At 40.0% G+C, this 27,937-nt stretch overlaps 1 protein-coding gene across 1 annotated transcript in view; it reads left to right on the top strand.

The window, feature by feature from the left end:
• Nucleotides 1–7,160: 7,160 nt before the first annotated feature.
• SORBS2 (sorbin and SH3 domain containing 2) overlaps nt 7,161–27,937 on the top strand; it is a gene marked incomplete at its 5' end in the record, with an annotated part of 197,303 nt that continues 176,526 nt past the window's right edge. The window contains one exon of the mRNA XM_081084090.1: nt 7,161–7,747. The remainder of the gene's footprint in view (nt 7,748–27,937) is intronic.

The following is a 27,937-nucleotide window of genomic DNA, read 5'->3' as shown; positions in this document are numbered from 1 at the left end:
AAAAAAACTTAGGAAATCAGGGGATAAAATTCCCCCAATTTATGAAAGAAAATCCAAGCCTCCTCACCTATCTTAGGTTTGGCTTATGTTATTCCCTTGGTTAATAAACATTTTTCTATGTCCTTCCCTCATCAAGTCCTTAATACCCTTCAAGGTACAGTTGAGGTATCAGATCTTAGAAGAGTCTTCTTTATCCACCCTCATGCCTATAGTAAATTGGTTGTGATTTTTTTCTCCTGCTAATTTAAACCCACAAAGACTGTTTACAAAGCCCCCCTTCTTTCTTTGATGTAGAAAACAACCAAAAGCACATTCTCCCTAGTTATTAGTTCAAGGTAGCTAGCCAGCAATTAGGACCTCTGAGTCTTACGTTTAAAAGCACGGGGAATGAATTCAGATTTTGAGAGACTTGGTGAAATAATTACCATCCTGGCTTAAGGTCCTAACATGATAAAATGGAGCTCCCATCCAGGATCCCACAGGACACATCATTTGTTTTCCTTAGCTGTGTGTGCTATCACTGGTGGGCCTTTAACTGAGCATCTTCTATGTCCGGTGCGTGTTATTCTTGGTTTACGGTTCTTCAACCATTTTTCCCACTTGGTATCAGATAATTGGATTCTAAATCATGTACCAAATTATATATTATGTAGACCTTATTATATGATGTGTTCATTTGGATGAATAAATCTCACTGAACAATTCTAGCCTAAGTGCTTCTCATGGGGAAAAGCTGACCCTCCTCATTTTTCTTTCTCTGAGATTCACGCATTTGGCTGCTGAGGGCTTTGGCTTCTGCCCCTTCAGAGTTCGCAGAGGCTGCCAAGTTTCACCCTGTGCCCTATGACTTGCTCCGTGGCTCAGGTGAAACCAGCAGCATTTGTTTGAAAACGCTTCTTGCCAGCCGTTGTTTGCGGAGGCTGCTGCGTTTCGTTACTAATTCAACAAGGCTGTGACGGCAGCACCCCAAGGTCTCCCTGTGCCGTGGGGTGTTTGTGGCAGGGCACCTGCAGGTACCTGGGCTCACTCAGTCCATAGGAAACAATGGTGAGTGGGAAAGGTCACTGGAGATACACTCTTAATTTGGTCAGAGTGCCTCTCAGAGAACAAAGCACGTGGCCCCTCACGGGAGAGTGAAAGCAACCAGCCCCCTCTCTCCAGGTCGCTTTTTAAGGTTATCATCATCATGTAGTACAAACAGTCAAATTCCTTGGGAGCAAGTGCGACTTTTTCTCTATCACTTGTGGAACCCCTCACACTGTGGGCTTAATACAACCCAAGTCTGTGTTCCTTAAACAGAGGGTGAGCAAGATGTAGCTGTGTTTTGGGTTGCTGGGAGGGTGGGAGGTGGTTGTTTGTAGGTTCCTTTGTTGTTGTTGTTACTGATTAACATTATAATTTTGCCCCATGTGGAACGGACACATATTCATGCACATTTTAAGATAACGGTGTTCTTGTAAGCTGCTGCAATTGTAGGCATTTGCAAGCCCAGAGCTTGATAAACCTGAAATATTTAAAACAATGTTGTTGCTATTAGCCAGTCAAGACCAAGATCTCTGGTTAGGCCTGGCCAAGTCTTCCTCCTGTGTTTCCTGCCACATTTCTCATGTCCCACCTAATCTAGAGGGAATGCAGAACTTCTCGTGGTTTCTAGTAACTGCTAACTGAATTTTCTTCTATGGCGTACATATGGCATTCTTGTGTTAGTAGATTTCACTGTATACTCAGAATTTAAACATAGGTTTATGTTGCTGATATTCATATTCCTACCATTTGTCCTCTAGTAAGGTGTTATTCTTCTATAACCATTTTGTCATTTTTAATTCATTCGATAACTGGATTTCCAAAAGCCTTCACTCTGGTGGGTTTGTTTTGGTTTCAGGTCCCTCTGATTTATCAAGATCATTCTGGATACTTATCAAGGACAAATTGCCTCAGAGGATCTGCTTTACTGAGATACTCCAGTCCTCTTTCTAATCCTGTCCAAGGCAGTGGTCCCTCTTCCCGTCTTGGTCCCATTTGACAGCACATTGTTTGTGTCATTGCTCACGTGACTAATTACTGTGGATTTAGGGATAGCCTTTGGTGTAGTCTGTTGGTTATTAGGAATTAGAATCTTTATCACAGTCTGTGCTACCCTATTTAACAAACCACGCTCAAAGTCTATCCTTCAACTTGTACAAAGAGCTTCTTTGTTGCACCAGGGACCAGATGCCTTTGCAGGGTGTCACCCAGCTATGGAGGCTAAAGGGAAAGGTGTGATGCAGGAGGGTGAGCTCCAATCAACAATGATCTTGTTGAATTTTTACCGCAGTGACGGAAGGAGATTAAGAAGGGGTTCAACATGGGATCCAAGGGATAAGTCGCTTAATCTCAGGATACAGAGAAGCAGTAAATGTAGGGAAGTAACTAACTTCTTTCAATAAAGGGCAAAATGTTTCCAGTACTCTCTACCAAAGTAGACTCATACTAACATTAGAAATAACGGCAATACTAATCACCTTAATTCATCCGTAACTTATCAACTTAAGTTTTAACTTTAATAAACAGGCCCTCATCGAGTAATCTTATCAGAAATCTGTTTTTATTTTAATTTTATTTCAGTTTTTATTTCATCTTGAAAATAAAAAATTTCAAACTTACAGTAAAGTGGAAAGAATAATAAAATAAACTGAAATATCCTTCACCAAAGATTCACCAGATGTTAAGCATTTTGCCACATTTTTGCTAGCCCTTGCTAGATATGCAGATGATAGATCAATATAGAGATAGATCTATTGTTATGAGCTAAATTATACCATACATGCAAAAATACATTCACACACAATACAAATATATTATTATCTATTATTCTTTTTCCTGAGCCATAGTCATTGACACTTTAACATGTTTCCTTAATAATAAAGACATACACTTTTTGAATATATATATATATGTGTGTATATATATATATATATATATATATATATATATTATTGATTTCAGAGAGAAAGGGAGAGGGACAGAGATAGAAACACCATTGATGAGAAAGAATCATTGATCAGCTGCCTCCTGCACACTCTCTATTGGGCATTAAGCCCACAACCCAGGCATGTGCCCTGACTAGGAATCAAACCATTCATAGGTCAAAACTCAACCATTGAGCCACACCAGGCAGACAACACTACAATATAACTATCAAATTATGGGAATTTAAAATGCAAAGAACACCATTATCTAACATATAGTCTTTATGCAAATTCACCAACTGTCCCAATTATGCACTTTCTGGCATCTTTTTCCTGAGTCAGTATCCAACCCAGCATCACACATTACGTTCAGTTGGTCTCTATCTCCTTTTATCAGTATTAGTTCCTCAGTCTTTCTATTTCTTTCATGCTGTTTGCTATGTTAAACATGAAATTAATATTCATTTTGCAAGACACTTTTGCTAACTTTTTGTGATGTCATTTATATGACTTTAGGTTTTAATTTAGAAAATCACTCTTCATAGTGTTAGTCTATATTCTCATACTGAAAAAAATTTCTGAATGGTGATATTCATCCATACTCTGAATTAAAAAAATCAAAACATTTAGCAGTGTGAATTATTGGTTTCTCTTTATATGTCAATGTATCTTTTATTAACTTTTAATCCTGTAACAATTTAATTATACCTTTTAAATATATAAAATTTTCGAAAATACCTTTTCATTTTAAAATTCCACACTAAGACAGCAGTCTCAAAAGAGAAAACAGGCAAAGAGCTATGAACAGGAAATTTATAGAAGCGATAACCCAAAAGACCATTGAACATGAAGGGATGTTCAAGTTCTCCAGTAATTAGAGACATGCAAATTAAGACAATACTGAGCTACTACTTTGCCCCTTTGTATTGTACTGGCCAAAATTTGAAAACCATATGATGCCAAGTGTCCCTCCATAGCTGATTGGACCAAGGACAGGGACCTGACATAGGGCAGTCGAGGATCAAAGCTGCTGGTATTCTATGAGGTGTCTCATCTGGCCCAGAAAGATGAGCTGGAAAAACCATATTCATTTCTTTGGAATCTGTATTTAGCAATTTCTTTTCTAACTTAACAAGTTAGGAGGGAGAATAAAAGAAACAGGAGATGGGCAGAGCCATAGACCATCGCAAATTGGCTGTGGCCGCCAGAATCACAAGGAGAGGCCGTGGGGAGGTGAAGAAGCCATGGAGCATGGGAGTAGCAGAGCCTCTCACAGAGTGATGTGTAACCATTAACAGAGAAGCCATGAGGGACGCTGTGGGAGCAAAGTGATCCACCTCAGTTCCTAGTCTTGGCAGCTTCAGTATTTTCTATTTTTTTTGTGTGTGGGGGGGTGGGAGGGGTAACAGGGGAAGACTGGCAGTTAGTGGTGTAAATAAAAGAAGAAAGCCTTCAAAATCCCAAAGATTCTTATACCTAGCCAAGCAATCAATCAAGTATGAGGGTACAATAAAGACATGCTCAGATATTCAAGGAAAAGAAAAGCCACCAGAAAGCACAAAATGAATTTAGGGTGTTTCTTAATAACTTTTTGAACATGCCAACCTTTCATCAAAATCTCTGAAGTCATTTGAAGTTAGAATATCGAAAAATACGTGATATTGAAAAAGTGAACCAAAACACGGACTTCACATTCTCCAGTCCTCCAGCACCTGCTCAGACAGTGTTTAAGGTTCTCATTCAAAATGTATTTGGAACTCCCATTTGACCCTGTGATCCCACTTCTAGGAATATATCCCAAGAAACCAGAAACACCAATCAGAAAGGATATATGCACCCCTATGTTCATAGCAGCACAATTCACCATAGCTAAGATCTGGAAACAGCCTAAGTGCCCATCAGTAGATGAGTGGATTAGAAAACTGTGGTATATCTACACGGTGGAATACTATGCTGCTCTAAAAAGGAAGGAACTCTTACCATTTGCAACAGCATGGATGGAACTGGAGAGCATTATGCTAAGTGAAATAAGCCAGTCAATGAAGGAAAAATACCACATGATCTCACTCATTCAGGGATAATAGAGACCATTATAAACTTTTGAACAATAATTGATACAGAGGCAGAGCTGCCTCAAACAGATTGTCAAACTGCAGCGGGAAGGCCAGGGAGGGTTGGAGGGCAGGAGGTAGGGGGGTAAGAGATCAACCAAAGGACTTGTATGCATGCATATAAGCATAACCAATGGACATAAGACACTGGGGGATAGGGGAGGCTAGGGGACTGTCTAAGGCGGGGGGGAAAAATGGACACATATGTAATACCCTTTGTAATACTTTAAGCAATAAATTAAAAAAAAATAAAAATAAAAAAATAAAAAAAAATGTATTGAGACATTCAAAGATTCCAAGCATGGAAAACAAACAAGGCTTGGGCCAGGTTGGCTTTTGGAGAGTTGACAGAGCAACATGGAGGCCGACATGAAAGGAAAATGGCTAATAAGTCAACAGGGCATGATAAGGGCTGTAACAGACAGGTAGGTCCCAAGTACCATGGCAGCACAGAGAGGCTGCTGCACATTCCGCCTGGGGGTGCCATTAGGGAGGTGGTCTATTTGAGCACAGTGTTGAGAGATCAAAGGTCCTGGGCGGATGGAGTCTGGTTGGGAAGCTATTAGCTAGAAAGCACATCTGCAAGGCAAGGAAGCAAGAATTAGGATGTAACTCATCACTGAAACATGGGAAGTGAAGAATCTTACCTAATAATAGACAAACATGTAAATTGACCATCCCTCTGCTACGCTCACCAGCCAATCAGGAGAGTATGCAAATTAATCCAACAAAGATGGCAGTTAATTTGCATGCGTAGGTGCAAAGCAGCGGAGCAAAGACTGAAGGCTCCAGCTGGAGCGAAGGCCTGGGTCCCGGGTGTCGGAGGAAAACCGGTGCTGGCAGCCGGGGGAAGGGAAGGCCTATTGCACAAATCTCTTCATGCAACGGGCCTCTAGTAGAATATAAGGCTGGAGTCAAGGGGCAAGTTCAAGGATAACAAACTCAAAATAGCGAAAAGGAAGAGGACTTAAAGGAGAACAGGCAAATAAGACAATGGGAAGTGGTGAGGAAGGGTTGGAGATGGAAGGGAAATGGGATGCTGAGACCGGCACCCTCAGGTTTCCTCTGCTGACTGAATTCGGGGAATTACTACCTAAGGCAGGAGTGCTGACACAGGGAGGGAAATGCGATACTTAACAAAAATACCCAGTCAGTGATTTCTAGCAAACAAAGCATCTATGTCAACAAATCCTAAGAGTTAACACAACTATTCCAGACAGGTTGCTAGAAACAAAAATAAATGAGACGGTGTCTTGGAAAGATGTCAAAGAGAATATGACTGGCGACAGGGTGTAAAAGAAAAAACTGGGGAAAGTTTAAATGGTTAACCATGTTAATCATGGGAAATTCCCCGAAGGGATAACGTTTTAAGGACGGGTGAGATGTGATCCATCTCACTGGGGAAGTAAAACTATTCCTGTCTTGGAGGTTAGGTTTAAAGCAAAGGGCTTTTAATTTGGTTTGTATTTTTTAAAGTATTCTTAAATTATAGTTGAGTGAAAGAATCATCTTCTGCAATAGGAATTTTTAAAATTCTATTTTAAATAGTGTAGTGCAATGTGTGTTAAAATAATTAGATGGATGGAATCCATAGGCAACATTTTATTAAAATATTCTCTATCTCATTTGGTTATTATGTTGGCCACATATAACGACTCACAGGGCTTTGTTTTCATTAAGTGACTACAAGATTATCATTTAAAAACAAAACTATAACTGCTCACATTTGCCAGCCTCCTTTTGGCTCCTTCTAGGACGGAAGGGGGTACCTGTTTTGACAGTGGCTCCAGTTAGTGTCTCCACAGTGATGTGCATGTTATTAACCTGATTAGACCCGAATCTGTCTGTTGAGAAGGGCTCCCCTGTCTCAGTTCCACATGGAGCACTGGCTCCTGTAACCTAAGCTCCTCGTGAACGCTGAAAACTTGTACTATTGGTGAAACAGTTAGCAAGACAGCGGAAGACACCCTCCCCAAGAAGATGATGAGCTTGATGAAAAGAAATTCACAAGCTGCGTCCCCGCGCTGCACATGACCAGCCATGCCTGCTGGCTCCGCTGTCTGTTGGTTGTTGCTATGACTACGCAAAGCCGGTGGAACCCAATGAGCTGCCTGCAGCAGGGCTGAGAGGACCAGCCATTTTACTTATGGGAAACAGTGTGGTATATTCTGCTGAGCGCTCCCCTGGAAGGAGCAGTTTTTTAAAAAATCTATTCAGAGGAGAGAGGAGTGATGGGCATGTTAGGATACAATGATCAGAGCCCAGCGCGCCTGCAAGCTGCCGTTGGGACGGGCTGGTGACTGCCGCTCCTATTAGCTGATCTGAGACACTGGAATGCAGCGAGATAATGCTGCATATCTGCTATCAGACGGCAGAAAAGGGTTTTGTCTCGGAAAGGCAAGCCTGCCCTGCAATCGTATCTCAGCAGCTCTCTAGCTGCTCAGCCTGAAAACTACTGACCCTGAAGGAGGGCGTTACCGCCTGCGAGCAGGGTCCTGTGCGGCTGGGCTGCGAGCGGCGGGTCTGCAGAGCAGGTGTGTGCTCGATGGGCACTGGACTGGAACCCAGGCGGCCGCTCTCAGGTTCACCTGCTTCCTGTTAACAGATTGTTGGCTCCGAGAGCAGCTGCCTGCCCGCTGAGGTCGCGGCTGAGCAGGAGGTCCCCGCGTGTCCACTGGACTGACAGAGGTAAGCTTTTTGCTTTTCTTAAAGCATAGCTTTGTCAATAACTTGGAGCAAAACTTAACCTGCAACATTTATATACATTGCTGTTGTCTGATTTGCCATGGAAGTATACACACACTCATTCACACACACACACACACACACACACACACACACACACTTCCACAAAATAGTGTCCGAGACACAGAATTGTTTCAGTGAGTTTAGCTTCTAGAAATCGGATGATAAAGCAAACAAACAAACGAAAACATTACTAATGTGCCTTGGGACGTGAGATAAATATTTACTATTTTAACAAACCATACTGGCTTGTCATTCTGCATAGTCTTATAACCAACAACCTTTCTCTCTCACAAACAATGGATTCTTTCATGAACTGCACTTTGACATCTATTAAAAGAATTACGTGGAAAATCAGAGGCTTGAAAATTTGAAGCATTTGTTTTTAAGCCTCAGCATTGATGAGTTTTCACTCTGAACACACCTACGTATACTACCAACTTCAGGAATTCTATTCCGAAGGCAGATCCTAAGAGCCAGTGGATGTTGTACTTGCTTGCTCTGAACAGAGCCTCGGTGTGCTGTCTGGTTTGGTTGGGGGGTGGCTGTAAAGCAAATAGTGTAAGTGCTGGAAGCAGCTCACACGTCCTCTCCCAGTATCATGCACGCCGCGCTAGCCCAGAGCACAACACCCCCATTGTGCACCTCGGCTCAGAATCCAAGGAAAGAAAGGAAGTGAAATCTGCACATTGAATGCAAGCACGGCTACTGTATGTGCTGGTCAAACTTCTTTTATGGCACAGGTTCTTCTCACAAGCAGATAGGTTTCAGAGATAGAGAGTGAAACCAAGACACCACATACCTCCTGCAAAGGTCGGGCGCTAATGTTTGTGGTGGATGTTTGCTGTCAATCGCTACATGATAATAGCACAGACTTTGAACTGCAGTAGGAATTGCCCCTTAGTGAGTGTTTCTTTGATTTATGGTCTCCTAGGAACAAAGCTGTTACTGTGGATTGAAATTGGTCAGTCACATCGAAATCCTTGCTAAGGATGTGACCAAATAATGATGAATTATGTTTCAGCAGCATTTCAGCTTTACCGAAATCAATTCTATTGTTGGTCTACCAGGACTGTCAGATAATTTACATTGCTATTGAAAATGTATAAGGAAAACTGTTTTTGTTGAAAACTTTGAATCAAAACCTCTGCTAAAGATTAAATATACCACAAAATGTCAAATAAATAGTATATATAGTAAATCCTAGACTTACTTCTAAGAAATATTTTTATTCGCTTCCTTTTCTCCAAAATATGAGTGACATGGGAAGCACCTTTTAATTTTAAGTAAAATAATACAATTTTCATTGCTACATCTGAGCACACATCACCTCTTTCACAAGTATGTCACTATACCCCAAGATAAGAGAATTACAAAGTGTACTCACCAATATTTTGCTCTCAATGTCACCAATATTCAGGATATAAAAACACAGATCTTAGTGTAGAGGATCAAATCCAAACATTTAACAATGAGAACAAATAAGAATATGCCTCTTGGTGTGTGAGAGACAGTGTATGGGATAAAATGGTGAGGTGATGGCATCCTTTTTCACTTATGTTTAACTTAAAATGAACAGACTTAGTTTTGAGTCAAATTCTATAAATAAAAGTAGCCAAAAGAATGGTTGTTTATAGCAGAATGAAAGGTAAGTAAGACTTTCTCTTCGGCTGAATTCCCTTCAGAGCTTTGCACTGCAAAAGGAGTTCTCAGACTTAACAGTGCAAAGACCTGCAGCAAAAAAAATAATTTTGTATTCGTCTTTCTCAGGGAGTTTTAGAAGAACTAGGTGAGGAAATACTTAAGACACATCTGCCTACCGTGACACACAAACTTTATACCTGTGTTATTTTTCTACATTAGTAACCTTTTAAAGTGCTTTGCTATGAAAGATGAGCATTTTAAGTTCACTTATGTCACGGTATATCAACATAGTTATTAACTCCACAACTTTGAGAATCAGAAGCAGAGATATAATCCCTAAATTTCATGACTTTGCACTTTGGCTTTTATCTATTTATATAGCCTTATAAATGTCACTTTCCAACTCACCTGCTAGCAATGTCGGCTACTATGTAATTTCCCAAACATACTATAGCAAACTTTTGCAAAGCTACCTACAGACTTTTTTTCTAATGCTCCTCCCCATGCTTCGTAATCCAGTGAGACTCTCTCTCCGGACACTTCCTCTCCTTCCCCTTCCCCTTTGGCCACTTCAGACTCTTCTGTCTACAGCTCTGTCTGCTGTACCATAGTGCACGTGTCTGCTCATGGCTTCCAGATTCTCTTCATCTTGTATGTGCTTCGTCCAGTGTCCAGAACTTGGCATTCAGACGTGTGCTGGTAACCTCGGCCTTCACTACTGTCTGATTGGTTACTGTACATATAGGCTCAATCTTGAAATAGAAGCCCTATTATCTATTATACTGCCTTTTATCAGATAAAACTCAAAACATTTAAAAAACAGCAATGAGGCTTTCATTGTCCTGATATGAAAATATGACTTCAGGGTCACAATTTGAAAAAACAATGCTATATATGCTCCATAATATAGCAGAATTTTCTGAGGAAAAATTTCGCAATGTGTAAGTTTTTATAAAACAAGTTGAGAGCTTGAGTAGAAGATGCTGTTTGTTTGCTTGCTTGCTTGCTTGTTTGTTTAATTTACAGCTATTATAAAATTTGCAGGGGAAAATAAATATACTAAGTTATCCCTGTTGGAAATCTGCTCTAAAATCAGACCATTAAAATGAATGTTGAATTGATGATAATGAATAGCTGATTGTAACTGAGATACTTATGGAATTGTCTTTCATAGTGAAGCCAGAAGAAAATCAAACTCATGAACTGGAAAGAGACCAAGTACTGAAATAAAGTCTACAATCGCAGAATTTCTTTTCATTTTCCCACATAAACCTGAAAGGTTACTGGTCATCACTGGTTCCATTATCCTACCCTGTAGTATCTGAGTTCCTGGGAGTAACTCTCCTGATACAGACATGCTTTTAGTTACAGAGACTTCCATCCTTTCTCTATTCGATGGCATGCCTATTATATTTTTAAAATAAGCTTCAATTTCTATAGCTTTTTATAGAAAAATTTCCATAATGCTATAATAAAAAATAAGAATGGATCAGGAATTTTAAGATGTAATAAATATATAATGCCTTGTCTCTAAGACAAACCATGTAGAAAACAAAAGTTGTAATTAATATTGTATGTATTCTTATACATAAAGTAGCAAAAGTTAAGAAGTTTAAATGTCCAAATATTTAGAATTAAAAAGCAAATATTTAGGAAATCACTTAAATTCTTTCACATTATATTCCATCATTAACTTGTATAAAAAATAAGATAAATATCAACTCTTAATTAGCATACTGTCCTTGAAATGTTTATTTTGGCTACCTTCCAGCTGATTTTAATATACAGCATGCTAATTAAATAATAACTAAAGTTGAAATTGGTTCTGTTCATCTTAAAGACAAGTCATATTTAATCAATTATTTTAAATTGTATGTAGTAATTAGATTTTAAACATTGTTTTATAGTATCTCTGCATTATTTTTAATATACCTTAAGTAAATTATAAAATTTGAAGGCCTAAATCACATATAACTATTTTTGATATTCAAATGAAAAGAATGAGCTCTTGATACATTTTATAACATATGATTATTTTAGATAATTTTCTAAATGTTCCTTAAACAAATAATTTAGTCAAGGATATGTCAATTAATTCTAAATTATCACTGCAAAGAATTATATGAATATTTTCAAAATCTTTTTACCCACATCACTTCTCAAAAATACTTAAGACAAATACTCTTGGTTATAAGGAAACACTTCTGGAAATATTGAGTTCTAAATAGCGACGAATAAGAACTCTCAGTCCAGCTCAACCTCAGAGATGATCTGACTTGAAAAAGCGACTGAGAATCAGCAAGGGCAGGCTTTATTCTGAGTTCTGGCAGCACAGCTTAGCTATTAGAACTACACTACACTGCACTGTCCCTATTCTTCAAACAGAAATGTCCTATTTACCAGCTAGGAATTGTAGCCAAAAAGAGTGATTTCCTCTTCCCCATTCAGGTCAGGTACTCATAGATCCAGCACTAATTCTGCACCTTTTTTTAAATAAAAAACAACAACATTATTTGAGCAAAAAGTCCAGAAAGCTTTCACTTTTCCTGAATTTAACCAAGGTTCTTCAAAGAAAATTGTCTTACCTCAAAGACACTGAAATTTAGCAATATTCTCATTATATTGCCTAATTTATTTTTATATCCATGTGATAATTTAAGGAAAATTTATTTTTAATAAAGAACATTATTTGAACATTTCAATGATAATTGAGGGGTTTTTTTTTTTCATTTGAACTGTTGCCTACTTTTTAAATTTTTGATTTTTTAATTTAACCTAGATATTCAATTCTTACAACTCTCCTTTGAGATGTTTTCCCATAGTTGGTGTAAATTGCATATCATCCTTCCTTCTAATGAATTGTACCCTCTGCTTTATGTAGGAGACTTGGCCCAATCAGTATAGAAATCATTATTTTTGGGTTCCTTTTCCTAGTAAATTTTTTCAGGAATGCTGAATGTAAGGGCAGCATAAACCTCTCAGGCTCCAAACCTTCTGGTGTCTTACTCAATTCACCATCCTTTACAGATTGATACAGTTTTAAGGACCAGCCACAGGAATCCAAAAAACCATAGTAAAACAGGCTTCTAACCAAGAGCTGCACCACTTACAAAAAATCCCCTGAGTGTACAAGCAGGGGATGGCATGAAGAATGGCACCTCCATGCAAATGAGACATTCTAAGGGAGAACTGAGCGTGCTGGAGAAAATGTATCAGTATACACGCTTATTCTGTCCTCCTCTAAAACATTGGAGTCCTGTATCTAGTTCTAGAGAAAGGAAGTTAGCTTCTTCAGAGACACATGTTCTCTAGGAAAGTGACCATGTGTGGAGACAGCAGCCCCTTTGATAAAAAGAAACAAACTTTGGACTGTGGGAATCCCCCTCCACCCATTAACAAACAAGTCAGCTACTTCTGCCTCCGAATAGCACTAATATCAGATCTGAATGCTTTGTGAGAACGTCCTACCCTTTACACTATTAATCAAATCAGTTTAAGAAAGCAACGCTTGGTTGCTTTAAAGTGAGCTATTTTATAGGTCACCAAGGCACTGTCACACCTAATGATTTCACTTCTCTGAGCTAAAGTTAACAGAGGGAAAGAGATTAGATCTCAACTTCAGCTGTTCTTTGCTAACTGTGTCATCTGGGGAACCGTCTGAGCACCTTCTTAAACAAGTACAGCTAATCTGTCCGACATATAATTGCAGTATAGTGAGTCCTCTCCATTATATCCTGTGGGGATAAATGGGTTTTAAAGGAACCTGCCTCTCAACATCTAGATTTGGAACCTTATGTAACATAGCATTCGAGTAGTGAAGATAAAGACTTCTAACCACTTAGGTGTTCTGGAACAATGTGAATGGATGTGTGCTGTTTAATACACCTCAAGCACCGGCTTGAACCAGGTTAGGTAAAAGGCGGTCACGAAGGTGGTGAGGGGCAAGAGGACGGGAAAAGTTACGGGTTGCTTGGGCAGGGTGGAAGTAACAGGGCAACTCGGCTCGCTTTAGAACAGCGGCTGGAACGTTGTAGGCGCTCAGCAAACAGGTCAACATATTAATATTCAGTGTGTGTGTTGAATGAATGAAGGGCTCACAGCAATCTCCTTCCCCTGGTGGAGTGCTGATGCTAACACATGAGTGAAAGATGCTGCTTGAATGTAGAGATAAAATCGTAATTGACAAGTTTTCCTGTTTTGTGCTATTGTTCTTTCTAAATCATAAAACAGAGGAGAAGAAAAAGAGATGAAAACTAGAAAATGCTATTATTTAAAAAAATGAAGTATAGGTGAGAAGCACTATATTTTACCAATGATATAGAGCAGGAATATAACCAGAAGCTTAGCTATTTAGTGACTAATTCAAACACCAGGAAAAATTGACTCCTACTCTCAACTTTCTTAAAGCCTCTGGTTCCAGCCACATTCATCAAGTACTGTGACGGGCACTAAAGAGTTATATTTCCTTTTAAGTAAGCACACAACAAAAAGGTTTAAGCCTAGAGTCACAAAACTGCAGATCTTTATTTTAAGGCTTTAGGATATTGTTAAACAGAGAATTCAGGACAGAAAAAAGTACCCATCTGGAAGATCTTTTCAAGTTACAAACCTTAAGAGCTACTTACAGGGTCAATCAAAATAGCTGCTTCCGATTAAACTCAAGAAAACAACAAAAACCTGGTAACTAGGTTTCAATAAACTACTGGAAAAAATTGTTCATTTTCTTCAGTCCAAGAGATATTGATAATACAAATCATGTGCATTTACTCTGTGCTAGCTACTATCCAAGAGCTTTACATATATTAACTTTCAATGAAGGGTTTGGGAAATCACAAAACTTTGAAGGACATTTTAACTGGAATTTTCCAGAAGTATTCTATGTGATCTAAAATTGTTTCCCAAAGAGAGATTTAATGAACAACACATTGAGTTGCTCCTTCTTAGCGGCTCTCTTATCACTTGCACATTACAGTATTTTTTAATCTCAAATTAATGAAGTTTTCCTATATATCTGATCTTTCCAGAAGCAAGTGAGCTCTTGGAGAAAGCAACAGTGTCTTCTTCCTGTTTTCACCCCTCTCATCTTGTCATGGGTACAGCCAAGAGTAAATGAGGCATGATTAGATGATTAACCCAAGAAGGTTGCTGTCTCAAATGTTGACAAAATTCACACCAGGAAAAAGAGATAGACTCAAAGTAATGTAAACAGTATGTGGTTCCATATAACCTTCATCATGAGAAAATTAATAGAGTCCACATATCCTTCAATGTGTATTGGTTTATTTTGTTGCATTTTTTATGTGTGTTTGGTTAGTATGCTTTTCATGTAAAACACTAAGAGAAATCCTTCTCTCAACTCATCAGACTTCCTCAACAAAGGAAATCATGGCACAACCAAAAGTGACCTGGCTCACTTTCACCACTAGGGACTTTCCCCCAGAATGGAATCTTCTGAGCAACTTCGTTGTATGTTAGTTACCTCTGGCAACCAAGAAAGCTATAAATGTGTGCAAAAGCTCAGTTATCGCCTCTACCAGAAAAACGACTCTTCGCTTGTTGAAAACACATCTGTTTAGGGAAGAGGGCTTTCTTAGGTTAATAACTCAGAGGACTGGTAATATATCGTGATTTCCTTGACACTGACTTTATTGAGAAACATAACTTTTCATAGGCTATGTGGGCTGAAAGCTGATTGTATCGCTGACTTATTTTCTACCAAAGATTTAATTTTGTAAGACTAGCATAACTGATTTATTTACATAACAATTAATATGACTTTTTTCTTGAATTTTAAAAAACACTCCCTTCTGACGTGCACAGAGTGTTTTAATATATTTTAAATTAAATTTTAGATTTATTGGTAACAGCGAGTTCCGTCTCCCTTGTTGTAGAAATAAAAGCAACTGACAATAAAAGTCGTAAATAATCTTGTTCGGTTTGAAAATCACCTTCCTCTTGACCCAATGTCCCAAATGTCCTTTCAGTGCCTCAGACTGACAGTTCTCTGGTGAAATAATTGAACTCGATCTACATGTTATTATGTGGTATGTTAACACACCCTAATCACTCTGAACCTTAAACTTAAGCTTCCTTTGGGATGCATTGAGAAAACATGCCGTCAAAACTCTGGCACTGATATTCACCTTTACAGCTGTCAAGAACTAAATGATTATGATCATAAAGTTGAGTTTCCTGGGGAATATTCTGTTCACAAACTGCCTCCTTCGCAGACTCCTCAGTCATTTTATTACATCAGCTTCTACCCCAGCCTGTGAGAAGCGATGCCGCATTTCCCTGGTCCAGATAAAGGCTGAGACAAGGAGGAGAGGACAGGAGCTTAACAGCTAGGACCTAGAAGAACTTTGGTCCTCCAAGTATTTGTTATTGGACGGGGTCACTTGACCAAAAGAACTTCTGAGTTCAGTAGGAATTAGGGAAAGCATTGATATGAAATTCACATGTTCTGATTTCCACCCAGAAGAAAGGCATTTTTGAGAAACCTGTATGCACGCTATCTGAGGCATCTCAGTGAGAGCATTTTATCTGGCCAACAAAGCAGAAAGGCTTGTGTTGGTTGACAATGAGGAATGTCACATCCCAAAAGGTCAGATTATTCATTGGTCAGTGTGTTCTTTTGGGAAATAAAATCAGAATTTCATTTGGCAAGAATAAGTGATTCTAAGACTATCATCAAACTATACTTGCCCAACAAATACATCAGAGCTACAAGTTAATAACTGCCAAGTGGGCTAGAATATCTGGAGTAACCCTTTCCTGTACATGGGCTTGACTCCATACTAACAAGTTCTCCAACTTCCTATTTCCAGACTTTTAAAGTTCATTGTCTCTCTTGTTGCTATGTTAAAATAAGGTAGCTGGTCACATCCTCTCTAATTTTAACTGATAGCTCTATGGCTGCTGAGACTGTGGGAACAGGTCCCTTGGCCTCTCTAGACCCGTTTCACACCCTATAGAGGGGAGATAATAATAATACCCACCTCTGAGGGTTATCATTAGGATTATATGAGATGATTATAAATGACTGGCATAGCACCTGGCACACCACAAACACAGATGGAATCGTAGCCACACCTATTTTGGTCACCAGCACCAGGACCAGCCTCACACATGCTGAGTAGTTTGGATTGATTCTTTACAAGAAAGAGAACCATTGAAAATTCCTTTAAGCGGGGAAAAGTCATGCTTATGTCATGTTTGTGTGTTAAAAAGATATAACTGGTAACAGTATATCAGATGAAATGAAGAGAGCAATAAATGTTTATAGAAAAACAGTTTCTATATCTCAGGCAAGAGCAAAACAGCCATGAACTGAAGAGGTGGGTCAGGAAGAAAAGAGTGAGTGATTTATTCAGTCAAGATGACTGTGTCAGTCACTCGCCTGAGTGGGATGCATCTAAAATAGGGACTGCCAAACAGTCTTAAAGATAGATTGTTCTACAAGGACCTTGTATGCATATATGCATGGCCCATGGGCACAGACAATGGGGTGGTGAGGGCCTGGGGCCCGGGCCTGGGGCTGAGGCCTGGGGCCGGCTGGGGCGGGGGGCCAATGAGGGGGGAACATATGTAATACTTTCAACAATAAAAAATTATTTTTTAAATAAAGATAGATGGTTCTACCTCAGTGTGGTATAGAGTGAATAGGGATACACGACATGCACAGGAGCTCCAGAGGTACCACTGAGGAGAGGGTGGGGCTAAGAGTATGTGGGTTTGGTGTCAGACTGCGCTGAACCAACCACTACCGTGGAACAGCACGTGCTAAAGCCCAGAGGCAGAAGGAAGTGTTCTCAGGACTTAGAGTCTTTAGGTATGGTTGGAATGCAGCATGCTGATATGGAGAGCCAGAAAGGCAGATTGGGCAAGCAGACCAGAGCCAGATTGTGGTGTCACTGGTTCATACTCAGATGAGAAGCCATTGAAAGAGCTCAAACTGGAAAGTGACATAAGGAGATTTCTGTTATAGAACATCTGTGCTGGGGAAGGTGTTAAGAAGACTGCGGTGGGCTGAGACTAATCCCAAGGATTTTGCATAGCAGAATTGTGCAAGTGACAGGAAGGAAGGCTGAAAGCCTCCGCTAGGGCAAGACAATAGGTCTGGAGAGAAAGTTCTGGAATCAAGAGAGATTATGGAGTTAGAACCAAGAGTACTTTAGTATTCACTTGGGGATGGGAGCAGGGGAATAGTTTGATGACCAGGTTTCTGTCTTGAGAAAATAATATCTAGAAAAAGCATGTTTGAGGGAGATGAGAGTGAAATTGGTTTGAGACTTTTTGAGGTGGAGAACATTTAGGGACATTTAGGGGAAATAGTTCAAATCATAGTTTAAAAAGGAAAGGGGGGTGTCTAGACCAATAGAAATATAGTTTAAGCTGAAAATTCAAGCCACATATATAAATTTAAATTTTCTAGTGGCCACATGAAAACAGGTAAACAGAAACAGATGACATCAATTCTTAGAATATATTGTATGTAACCCAATATATCCAAATATTATGATTTCAATAAGTAATCAGTATAAGAAATAGTAATGACTTACTTTGCATTATTTATGTGTATGTATGTCTAGAGTGTTTGTTTTACACTTATAACATCTCTTTTATTTGAATTTATTGGGATGACACTGGTAAACAAAATTATACGTGTTTCAGGTGCACAATTCCACAACACATCATCTGTACACTAAACTGTGTGTTTATCACCCTAAGTCAAGTCTCCACCCATCACCACTTACCCCCCTTTACCCTCTCCCACCTCCCCTAACCCCACCTCAGTTACAACATCTCAATGTGAGCCAGCCACGGTTCAAGTGCCCGAGAGCCAACTGTGGCTGATGGCATCACTTTGGACAGTAGAACTCCAGACCTCCATAGCCTGTGCAGCACATATCTACCTATGAGTGACCAGTATCAACGTCTTCCATGAAGGTGTGAAGGAAGAAAAGCTTCTATGAAGGTGCAGAGAGGGGAGGCGGGGATAGGGAGAGCTTGTGCAGAAGCAGGAGAGACGGAAGAATTGCCACAACTGCTCCTGATCTTGATCTGTCTTTCGAAGGTGTGATGTGAGACTGGAGTCTCAGAAATTTGGGGAGACTTTGATGATCTGTGTTGAACTTTTTATCCAACCAGCCACTGCTATATAAAGTGCAGAGCCCAGGGCAAGAGGAAAATGGAGAATCCCTTATTCAATAATTATTAATAATTTCAAGATACAACCACAGAGCATTAAGCCCAGAACCTGGTCCTTCCAAGTGCACGGTCAGGGGCAAATGCTCAAGGCACAGACCGTGAAGCCAACCCCGCAGGCAATTTGTATTTCAGGCGTTATATGTGAACACTCTTGCCCTTTGGGACTCATGCTGGGTGTGTATAACAAGACCATTAGTGATTTTGAACTAGTGTGAGGCATCATTTTCATTACTGGCAGCCACACTCTCTCTGGCCGGAGGAAAAGCTGCTCCTCCTCGGGATGGGGTGCTTAAGATGCATGAATCCTGCTATAGCCTTCCCACACACCCCACAGACAGCACCTCAGTCATGCCAGAACCCTGTCATCCTGAATCCTGCCTCATGTCGAGGGGGCCCACGGAATCCCCAACCTGGTAGGGGTCTGGCAGCTTCTCGCTAACATTGTCCCTTCTAAAAAACACTCTTTCCCCACTCCTTCCCCTGGTAAGAGAGTTTTACAACATGGAAGTCAGAAGACCGCGGATGGGGAAGTAGAGCTAGACCAAGGTAACAGAGCCTGGAATTCCTCCAAGAACCAGAATCACTGGGAGTCTGGGGTGGGCTCTGCTTCTGCAGTTCCAGGCTCATGTTTGAAGGCACACTATTTGGATTCTTGTGTTTTTGGGCTTTGTGGTCATGGACCCTCCCTACCTTAAGAATGTGAAGCTAATGGCCAATGTCAGACTTCCCCTGTATTGCATCCTATATGAAAGTAGGGAACTGTCTGATTGAATAGCGCCAAGCACCAAGGTGGCCACAGGCACTCATAAACATCAGTGTGACCCCCACACCCCCTATTCCGGTCTACTGTCATTCTTCCTCTTCATCCGTCTGTCTCTCCTCCCTTCCCTCACCCATCTCACCAGCCTAATGTCATTTCTTTATAAGGTTATCATACAAAAATCCTGATTGTAGTTAAAAGTGTCATTTATTATAGTCCATAAACAATTTGATGTTATTTATTCTTGGTTGCTTAGTTTTAAAAGTCAATAAATAAGAGTGTTTCTTTTGAAAAAGGAAATGTGAATTACTTTCTAGTGTTTTGAAATTTCTAGTGTTTAGTGTTTCCCTTTGTACTGTGCCTTGTCAAGGACAAGGTTCCCCCAATTCTGCATGTAAGTCCCTCTGATGTGTCAGGAAAGGAGGGATCAGACAGCGCAGGCATCTGCGGGTGAGGTCCAGTCATGAGCCTGGCCTTCGTGGGCATGCGACTTAACATCTTTCAACCACAGGTTTGGTACCTGAAAAATGAGGATGTCGTGCCTAGATCATAGAACCATTATTTCTATCATATGAAATAATTCACGCCAAGTACATACAACAGTGCCTAGCACATAACTGGCTCTCAATCAAGGACATCTCTGCCCTCAGCAAGCATCTCCTGGGATGAGAGAAAAGTGGGGATGTGGCAGAGATCTTGACATAATAAAGCTTGGGCCCCGAGCAAAAAAAACTACATAAAATAAAAATTAATTTCCACAATAAGTAAAAAATTCTAAAACTTCTTACTATAAAGATCCACCAGGCTTCCAGTGATCACAGCTCTTAAACTTGAAGTTTAACTTAAAACTCAAGGAAACTTCTAAGAGAGGCTAACAACACACTTCTGTACCTCTGGCCTTGACTGAATTACAGCAGACCAAGGCAAGCCAATCTTTGGGTCATAAATTATCAGAGTATTAGCTGCAAACATGACGTTAGGCTAGAATGGAGGAGGTGGCTATTTTTAAAGATCCTAATGGCAAATAGCCATCCTGCCACTTACTATGTTAATAGAGAAGAATTTTAATTAATCCTGCCATGCCAAAGTGCTTGCTTAAGAATACATTATATCATTTTTTCCCAAGAGATTGACTTGCTTAATTATGTTTTTCTTGGGCTGATCTAAAATTAATCTTCATGCTACATGGTGTTGACCTACAAGGTTAGTTAAGAATGCAAAATAACTGTAAGTATTCTTGTAAATAATAATAATAGCTACAATTCATTGAATGCATACTGGGGCAGGCAGCTTGCCAAATTCTTCAAATACCTCGCATTGACTGTTCACAAAAACACTCTGATGAGGCTATTATTCTCATTTTATAGAAGAGGAAGCAGGCTCTGAGAAGCTAAACAGCCTGCACAGGGTCACCCATGTGAGGAAGGTAGGATTCAACTCGAGTCGGCCAGATTCCAAACCCTGAACGCTAACATTTTTCTAGACTTGCCTGTTTGTGGGAACTACAGATCAGCCAAGAGAAAATGTTATAACTCCCATTTCATCATCCGCTCTACAGTTTTGTTTGGGGCTCTGTGAAAACATTTACTTACAAGAGCACACCACTTTCTTTATTATCAAAGACCAGAAATAGCGCCACAACAAAAAGAGGTAGGGAGGAAAAACAATCTAGGCCGTCAATGATGGTTATTTCTTTGGCATGAGATTGTGGATGGTTTCCCTCTTTCGGCTTGTCCATGTTTTCTGCATCTCCATTAAGTTACAAAAGTTTCTAAAGAAGAGGTGCCCATAGATGAGGACCAAAGGACACTGGTGTGGCACCAATCCACTTTACACATCTAATTACAATGTTACAATATGAAGCAAGAGAAGTTGAAAAGAAAAAAAAAACACCTCTGGATAGAAATATTTTATCGATTTCCTTTTTAAAAAATATATTTTGATTGATTTCAGAGAGGAAGGGAGAAGAAGAGAAAGATAGAGACATCAATGATGAGAGAATATCGGCTGCCTTCTGCACGCCCCATACTGGGGACCGAACCAGCAACCCGGGCATGTGCCCTTGACCGGAATCGAACCCGGGACTCTCAGTCCGCAGGCCGACACTCTATCCACTGAGCAAAACAGGCCAGGGCTTGATTTATTTTCATTGCAATACTGTGCCTGCACTTTGATTTGGGAGGTCTTTTGGATGAAGGAGCCCTGGAAAACGGACTAGCTAACCTGCATCTGAGCTCAGTGGCAAGGGTCCTGTTTACCGGCTGAGATGGTGTTACCTCCGGATTAGGAACGATTAGTTCTACTTTGGAACCCAAAACAGTTCAATTGGAGTTCGAAAGCATTAAGAGTCTTGTGCCTGTGAACATGCCGAACAAGTTCCCTTTGTTAACAACTGCACTTTGATCTGAAAAAGAAAGTGGGCACTCAGGGAGCGTATATTTTCGGAGGGAAACAATCTTATTTTCTGCACATTTTTTAAAGAGGACCTGGTATAATTGATAGCAAGTGTGAGCACTGATGTTTATGTTAAATTTCATTGCACGGGTAAGTCCTAACAGACTAGGTCAGTGGTTCTCAACCTTCCTAATGCTGCGACCCTTTAATACAGTTTCTCATGTTGCGGTGACCCCCAATTTCATTGTTAGAAATTGAACATAATTAAAGCATAGTGATTAATCACAAAAACAATATGTAATTACATATGTGTTTTCTGATGGTCTTAGGCGACCCCTGTGAAAGAGTCATTCGACCCCTAAAGGGGTCACGACCCACAGGTTGAGAACCGCTGGACTAGGTGAAAGAGATCACCCAAGGCATTTATACTGAGAAAAATAAGCAAATAAAAAAACAATTCCAACAATCATCCTGAAAGCATCCACTGTTCAGAATGGCTTATATAACCTGCCTTGTCTGACTTTGCTCATTCACTAACCCATCTCTCACTTCTCACTGGCAGGAGGGAAGCTGTACCCTGAGTTGGGCTCTGACCTCTATGAGCAAAAGAGATATACTTGCCCTCATGGGACCTGCTCTCTCCAGGTCTACTTATACTTTGTACCTGAGGCTGCATTGCCCAACTTATGAATATATGAGCCTTATAAACACAACACATGAAGTTTTGCCTTAAACATTTCTGTATTCGTAAATGTATTTCTCCTATTTTGTTCGTATGGATGGAGGTGGTGAATTTATGCATCCCACCAGATGATAATGAAATGTGGCAAGAGTACTCATTCTAATTTAAACAGATTTCGTTTCTAAGTTGTATTGAAAATTGGCATACTTTTCGGGATTAGTGCTTAGAAAAACCTCAAAGGTTGTTCCTGAGAAATGCCATGTCAGTAAGTGTCGTTACCAGTAGCAAATGGCTATGCTCTTAAAAGCATATCAATAGCTTTAATTACCTTTCCCCTGCATTCATGGTTTTCAACTCAATGTTCAAATTCTTCAGAGGATTGACACTGTTGACTATTTATAACCAAGCACCACGATCAGCTCTTCTTCCATTTATGTGATGTGGAAGAAAAAAGCCATCTCCATGATACAGAGTCAATGCCCAGTTAACAACAGTGGCTCATTGCAGGAAAACAGGAGCAGGGATCCTTGAGTTGTGCCCCAAATTAATAAAGTCAGTTGTTCACATTCTTGACATTAAAATGCTAAAGTTGCTTTTACATGAAGAGACCATCTATAAGCACGATGGTGCAAATGAATGGAGTTAAATATGAGTCCGTAGATATCTTGACTGTCAAAATTGAAACAATTCCAATTTTAGAGTCACTCAGCTACTCGGTGTCTTGTAATAATTCCCGACATTTATAGTCCTTATCTATTTTGGACAAAACCATTAGCACATATCCAAAAGATGAAATGACAAAGATACATGTATTTTCCTTGTTGAGCCACAGTGATTATCACGTAAGTGAGAATCAGGACTGTTTTAGTTTAAATGGGTCTTTGTATGTGAGTCTGGACACTAATCGGTATGTGTTAATAGACTGATTTACTTACCTCATTGTGTTTGTGTTTTACATCTTACTCCAGGCTAGTTCCTCTTAGAACCCAGTTAACATAACCACTGGAGCAGTGAGTGGAGATAAGTAATAAGAAATAAGACCCCAAGTCTCCTATCTCCTCCAAGTCTGTGAAACTAGAGCCATGTTTCATCAGCTTAGAAATTAGCCAGGACCATGCATAAACCTTTTCACCACAGAAGGTATATTGTTTCCTGTTGAAACAGAAATGGCAAACATAGCCCATGAGAAACTGCTCACTTTGATTTGGCAGCAGGGCAAGACTTTATAGGTATTTATATGTGTAGGAAGAAACCTCAAGTTCAAAACCAACTTCCAAAGGCATTAAGACAGTGAGAAGATGGTTGACAATTAAGAATAGCAGCAAAATCACATAACTGTTCTTCATTGTGTACATTTTCAAGAATTCTTTAATAGTTAAAAAGGAGCTTAATGAAATATTGCATTAAAAATCAAGATGACTTAAATGTTATGTCTGTCTTGAGTGATTCTGTTGTAAGAAATTAATGTATTCTGAAGGCGCTGCACAAATTTATCCTTTAAAAACAAAAACAGAGACGAGTTTATAAATAAAGTTATGATTTTAATTTGTAAATGTAATTATTTATAGTTTGTACATATATATAATCCTATGTAATATAGTTAATATATGTACATGATTATATAATATGTAAATTATTATAAATGTAACATAATTGGATAAATTATATTTGGGGAAAATGAAATTGCTATGACTATATTTTTAATAAGTTGTGCACGAGTATCTTTTTTTAAAAATATATTTTATTGATTTCCAACAGAGAGAAAGGGCGAGAGATAGAAACATCGATGAGAGAGAAACATCAATCAGCTGCCTCCTGCACACCCCCCACTGGGGATGTGCCCACAACCCAGGCACATGCCCTTGACCGGAATCGAACCTGGGACCCTTCAGTCCGCAGGCCAACGCTCCATCCACTGAGCCAAACCGGTTTCGGCAATGCATGAGAATCTTTATATTAAGTTCAAATTCGGATAAGATAAGCTGTAGTGAATGAGATGGGTAAGAGTAGGAAAAAGGCAATACCATTCATTTCCTATGAACGTGCAAGTACCTAATAATCTTCTCAAGGCAGCACAAAACTAAGCTTTAGAGATGGACCTTAGCTGATCTTTGAGGGTAAAAAGAGCAATATTATGTTCACTGGAAGAATAAACTCATCATAATAAAGGCGACTGGCCCTGGTCCATTCCTGTAAGTCAACTATCCCAAAGCATCACGGGAGCCCTCGGCCGCCCTCTGAAACCCAGAGCCGTGTACGCACCCGCTCATGTTGTTCAGTTTGTCGGTTGGAGTGTTTGTTACTACTTGAAATTCCCACCACCGTTGTGGTTACCCAAAATAGAAGGTGGTGCCGAAGTTCAACTTGGAGTCTCAAAGGCGTGTTCGAATGGGCACAAGTCTCTTAAAAAGAGGCCAAGTGGCTAGATCTCAATCGGTAACACGAAAACCGAGTTCGCATTACGGAATGGTAGAGCCACTGCAATTTATAGCTCGGCTTTGGCCACCAGTGATGGGCACCATTCGTTCAGACCTTTCCAATTCCTCCTTCTCTTACCCGGCATTGCGTGTGCAAATCTAAGGGTGACCTCAATTTAGTCCTCTTTATCTGTCCTTGCAGGTAGCATTCATTACAGGGTCGAATTGTGAAACTTGCCAAATAAGTGCACCCTAGCAGAATGCTATAAAATGAACTCAGACGCTGCTTTCTATTTTTTAGAAAATTTTTTACTAGGCAAGCCCTGCATTAATAAACATAATTTTTCACTGAGAGTTACCTCATTTCATGAGCCATTTTTCTCATTATCCTAAACGGTGTTGTTCCCCTTTGATAATTAATTCCGAGATCATTTTATTCTACTCGAGTGTCTCAATTAAAATGTACCTGATATTGAACTTTAAAGCTCCAAATTGTACTGATTTTCTCTTTGGGATATAGTGTATTAATGTCTTTTCCCACTGAATCCCTTCTCACTGAAATTATTGCCAATCTCATCTTCTCCATTCTCTGTGTCCATTTCCTTTTCTCTCTCCGAACCTTTTTTGCTCCAGTTGGAGCCATCACCTGATACTTAAATGAGTTTACTATTGTGGGCAGCATTAACCTCAAACCGAGTTCATCGTGCATTAGGGGTTTAAATAGCAAGTTCCTATCAAATCTGCTCCCAAGCAAAAGAGAGGGGCAGTGGGTTCTGTTGTAACTGGTGTTCCTATCCAACGGACAGGGCCCAGTGGGAATTCCTGTCCCCTCTCAGATATAGAATATGCTGTTGACATACTTGTGCCCTTTCACCCCCACACACACTATTTCTCAGACCCTGATCATAGTGATCAATGGCTTTCCTATAACGTGAGTCTCTGCACTCCAATTTTCTAAATGTAAAGGGAATAATTGGGTAGGTTTTGTAAGACTCCTTCCAGTTACGTACAATTCCAGGTTCAAAGAAAGGTAAGAAATAGGAGAAGCCAAAATTGGTGCTGAAAGTCTCCAGACTATGTCCTAGCTGAGAAATTTCAGACACAGCGACAAGGGTAAAACCCACACACAAAACCTTCCCCTCCAGGATCAGAGTCACTGGATTTAGGCATAAAACCTATGAATTCCCAAGGCGGAGATTCTCGCCCAGTGTGGGGAAGAGAGAATAGGGGGAAGGGAGGGGGAAGCCCAGGGAGAAAGCAGAAGATTTGAATTTTATATAACTCCTGTGAATTAAAGAAGTTGGACAAAGTTAACAGAAATCATGGGCCTACATCATTACCACCTTTTTACAAAGGAAGAAAATATAGGTGAAATGCAAAAATGGCCCCATTTAAAGATGCTACTTCTAACCCCTCCAGTAGCATAATGGTCACTGTGGCAGCCTTTCTCTGTCCTTTACAGCCTGACTTTCCCTTCTAAATGCATTATGGGAAGAAAATGTTTTTTATTTACTTTTTACATAAATCTGCTCCTCAGAACATCAGTTGAATTTGTCAGTGCCTGTCTCTATCAGCTACTTTCACTTCAGGGAGTCAAGCCTTCATGTGCTTTTGTGGTGGTTTCAATTTTCCATTCAGGGAAGCCTTGTCTTGCTTTGTTCACCATATACAGGGCATCCCCCAAAAATGTATATATGCATTTTAACAGCTGATTCTATTACATTTTTAAAATGAAATGTATTTTAATAAACACTGCCTTTATAATGACTCAAAGTGTGTATACATTTTGGGGGACATCTTAAATTCACTCAGTATTTTTGAGACGCTGGGCTAGGAATTGCTATACTTGTGTTTTTAAAAGGTGTCCTGCCTCAAGGAGCCTACAGTCTAATAATAAAAGACAGGTAAATAGCAACAATGATATATTAAACCCTGTTCTGCAACAGGCGCTTGACCTAGTTACTGATTTTCCACACAGAGATTCATTTAATCTTCTCAAAAGCTCCCAAAAAGGTAGGTGGCGGTGTCTGTATGTTATAGATGAGAAAGTCAAGGTTCAGACAGATTAAGTAACTAGTCCAGAGTGACAGGGCATGCCAATGGGGAAGCAAAACCCTGAGGTCAGCTCTGCCCGACTCCAAAACCTTGAGTCTCTTTTCCTGCAATGTGATTCTTGCTCTAATAAAGGGATACTCCTACTTCAATTATTATCCTATATATTAAAAAGGTGATATGCAAATTGACCAAATGGTGGAACGACCAGTCACTGTGATGTGACCACCAGGAGGAAGACACTCAACTCAGGAGCTGCTCCCTGGTGGTCAGTGCGCTTCCACAGGGGGAGTGCTCCTCAGCCAGAAGCCAGGCTCACGGCTGGTGAGCGCTAAGGATGTCAGAAGCCCTCTCCCCAGAGGAAGCAGACCTAAGCCGTCAGTTGGATATCCCCCGAGGGCTCCCAGCCTGCAAGAGGATGCAGGCTGGGCTGAGGGACCCCCCTCCCAGTGCATGAATGTCATGCACCAGGCCTCTAGTCCATTATAATTGTAGTTAATGGATAAAAGTTAGTCTCTGCTTGTTACATAAATGGATAGGACCATAACTCTGCTCCTCCTACGGGTTAAGGGAATATAAATGCTCACAGGGACTAACAAAGTCAATTCTTCTCCACTTCCTCCAGGCTATTCCTTTTTTTTTTCTTAATTTATCTTTATGGTTGAAAGTATTATATATGTCCCCCCTTTTTCTCCTCATTGACCCTCTCCACTCTGCTCCACCAGACCTTCACCTCACTGTTGTCTGTGTCCATGGGTTATGCATATAAGTTCTCTGGTTAATCTCTTCTCATCCACCCTCCCCCGCCTTCCCTCTGAGATTTGACAGTCTGTTCCATTCTTCTCTATTTCTGGATCTATTTTGTTCATTAGATTCCATATATGAATGAGATCATGTGATAGATATCTTTCTCTGATTGGCTTATTTCACTTAGCGTAATACTCTCCAGGTCCCTCCATGCTGTCTCAAAGGGA

Source organism: Myotis nattereri, assembly GCF_964212035.1.
Source record: "Myotis nattereri genome assembly, chromosome: 2".
NCBI classification, from domain to species: domain Eukaryota; kingdom Metazoa; phylum Chordata; class Mammalia; order Chiroptera; family Vespertilionidae; genus Myotis; species Myotis nattereri.
The sequence above is the reverse complement of the archived record's forward strand: the minus strand, read 5'-3'. Positions and strand labels throughout refer to the sequence as shown.